We start from the raw sequence: 3,411 nt of genomic DNA on the forward strand, positions 1-3,411 counted from the left end.
ACATCAGAAAGGAGCATGAGACCTCACGGGAGACTTGGTAGGAGCAGGGTGCTGGGGAGGCCAGGGGCCGGAGTGGCTTCCTTTGAGTGTGGTCCAGCCAAGCACCGGAGTCGGGAGGGTTGAGGCCRTCCAGGCTCTGCTGCAGTCCCCAAGTGACCCAAGGCAAGTCACGGAACCGCTCGGTGCCTCTGTTTCCCTCTGTTTCTGATGGGTGAGCGGTACCCACTTCCGTTAAAGCACTTAAGCCCTGGGATGAAAGGTGCTATGTAAATGCACTGTATTAAAGGCCATTGAATAGAGTCACTCCCATGTTACGATAGTCCAAAGCAGCCCTGCCAGTTTTCATGGATTCCACGCTCGCCAGTGACTTCTCTTGCCTGTGACGCTGCGTGGGGGAAGCCGACGGTTCCYGGCTCGCGGATGTGGAGGCCCCGGCCCTCCGGCTGCGCGATGGCTTCGGCCTCCAGCACRCGCCGCTCTGCATCGCCCCGGAGTCTGCGCCCAACAGCGGCCGCTCCACGCGTGGACGGAGGAGAACTGCGCGTCTGCGTGGAGCAGCGTCGCYGCGCGGAGCGGCCCCGCTCTGCGCCGCCCCCGGCGGTGTTTGCCCACGCACTGCATGCGCCCGGAGCCCTCAGCACCACGCGTGTTCACGGGTGGATCCCATGGAGAAGCAACGGGGGTCACGGGACACCGGCTTCGCTCGTGTCCGCCCGCCGCCAGGGAGACGCACGCGCGGCCGCGCGCTGGAGGCGCCGGCGGAAGCTCCGGATTGCGCCAGGCTCCCTTGTGTTTGCGGACTCTGTGTTGGACAAAAAGCTGGGAGACTCGTGCTGCCTGTTGGAAAATTGCTGCTTTGGATGTCTGTGCTGGGGAGGGTTTGCTTTCGGGGGGTACGGAGGAGAGAAGCGGGGGGCACCCGGCAGGAGAAGCCTGGTCTGAACGCTGCTGTGCACCGGGGGCTTCAGTTYCCCAGCGATCCCCCTGGGATCGAGAAGTCCTGTAGAGCAGAGGGAGCCAGTTGGGTCTTGCGTGTAGGCCTTGTTCTAGGGAGTGTCAGAGATGTCTCCATTCCCATCCTTCCCTCTTCAGTCCATCCCCAGGATTCCGTGTGGAGGAGCATGGAAGTGGGGCCGGGCTCTAGGGGCTCCATCCCCTCTGATCCGGCCTCCGCTCAGCTCTGGATAATTCGGGTCCCRGGAGGTGCCGGGGCTGGTGGGAAGCTCTTCCCCTCTGTGCCGTGGTGACCCTGGCGAGGACCTGCATGAGCCGAGATGGTTTCTCACCTGGAAGCGGGGACCCAACCTGCCCCCCGCGGCCGCAGGCACTCGGGGCTCTGGGCCCTGCTGCTCCCGGGGGACACGCTGGGCTTCTTGCAAGCTCCTGCCATTAGATCTAATCCTCTATTTACCAGAGTAGTCTGTCCAAAATCTAAGGAAACTCCCCTTTCAGTAGCTACTTGGCAGCTCGTGCGCGGCGCGAGGAGCGTTGCTCCGTGCTCGGGATGGGAGAGGGCCCTTCAGTCCCCGCGGGCTGCGGTCGCGGCGCGCGGCAGCGCTGCACGGAGGGCTGGGAGCCGTGGGGTGCGCGYGGAGCCGCCCGGCACGGCGGGAAAGGGGCTTCACCCAACGGGAGAAACGCCGTTCCTCCCTCGGGATGCGCGGAGCAGCTGCTGGGAGCGGAGGCTGGAGGGGGCTCCATCCCCAGTGCCGGCCATGCCCAGGACAAACGTGGTTGGAGGGGGGAACCGGGGCCGGGTGCGGCCCGAGGCGCCCCRCTCTGCTCTGCACCCACCTCGGGCTCTGCCTCAGCCCAAACCGAGCAGCTGCCGGCGACTGAGCGCCCAGACTGGGACCTTTCCCTTCCCCTTACCTGGGGTGTCTGAAATTGTTCAGCCTTGGTGCAGGAAGTAAAGGATGTCGGTGGATGAACGCTGCAGGTGGAGCTGTGCTTGGTCCCGACGCGGCGGGGAGCCCGGGCCGTTTTATTTCATCTTTTATTTTTTGCGGTGGGTTCGTCCCAAACGTTGGCCTCGCCCAGGCACCCTGTGTTTTTGAGACGACCGTTGCACGTGCGAGGTAACACCGCTCACCTGGAGCACGTCTGCAGGCCGTGCCGGGGCGAGAACAGGCGTGCCCGCGCGAGGCCGCCTCGTGCAGGGCGCCGCTGCCCGCGCTGTGCGCTGCGGTTACCTCCGCGCCGAGGAGCCGCGGGGTTGCACTCCCTGAAGAACTGACGGGAGCCAGAGCTCCACGTCCTGCATGGCAGCGGGAACCTTCCTCTTCGCCATCGCTCGGCCTTCGTGCTGCCCCGGGGAGCGGGTGACGGCGCCGGGGAGCTTGGGGACAGCTCCTGCTCCCCAGAGGAGGGAGGGACAGCGGCATCGATGGTCACTGCCCATGCAGGGCGGCCCCGCTGCTCTGCGCCCGTGAGGCCCTGGGGCCCGGGGCTTGTGCCCCGCTGCCGTGGCGGCCTGGGGGGACACGCAGGGCCCCGCTGCTGCCCGCCCCGAACACCCCCCGGCTGCGGGTTTCCCGGGTTTGGTCCAGGGTGACGTCTGGGTCCGCAGGGGGTCACAGGCGGCTGCGCTCGCCATGAGATCAGCGCCCGGAGCGGAGCCCTGCCCGTGCGCCCACGGTGGCACAACGGGGAGGCGGGGGTGGCTGGCAGGCCACGGGGCGGCCGGAGGATCCGGGGGCGGCCAGAGGATCCGGGGGTGGCCGGAGGATCCAGGGGCGGCCGGAGGGCCCCACGTCGCAGCCCCCAGGCCCCACGTGGCCATGGCCGCCCCTCATCCTCACGGACGGCTCCCGCCCTTGCCCAACGGGAAGGGCAGGGACAGGGTGGCCGGGGTGTCCCGGTCCCCTCGGTGTCACCCACGCGCCCTGTAACGAATGTAGGGGCGTTTTTCTTTTTTTTTTTTCTTTTTTTTTGGGGGGGTCTGGAGGGAATTACGTCGTGAAAACGGTTTTTTCCCCCTTTTTCTCCCGTGGGGGGCCCGTTTTTCCACAGAACTGTGACTCGATGCCCTGTGGCCTCGCGCCGCGATAAAGCTCTGTGGTAACCGCGCCGGAGCCCGAGCTGCCTCGTGCCCTCAGCGCGCTGCCCCGGCCGCGGCGCGACCCGGAGCCCCGAGCGGAGCCGCCAACGGGAGCCGTGAACGGGAGCCGTGAACGGGAGCCGCGAACGGGAGCCGCGAACGGGAGCCATGAACAGAGCCGTGAACGGGAGCCGTGAACGGGAGCCGTGAACGGAGCCGTGAACGGGAGCCGTGAACGGAGCCGTGAACGGGAGTCGTGAACGGGAGTCGTGAACGGGAGCCGTGAACGGAGCCGCGAACGGGAGTCGTGAACGGGAGCCATGAACAGAGCCGTGAACGGGAGCCGTGAACGGGAGCTGTGAACGGGAGCC

Source organism: Nothoprocta perdicaria, unplaced genomic scaffold (genome assembly GCF_003342845.1).
Source record: "Nothoprocta perdicaria isolate Ctin4 unplaced genomic scaffold, notPer1 scaffold_400, whole genome shotgun sequence".
NCBI classification, from domain to species: Eukaryota; Metazoa; Chordata; class Aves; order Tinamiformes; family Tinamidae; genus Nothoprocta; species Nothoprocta perdicaria.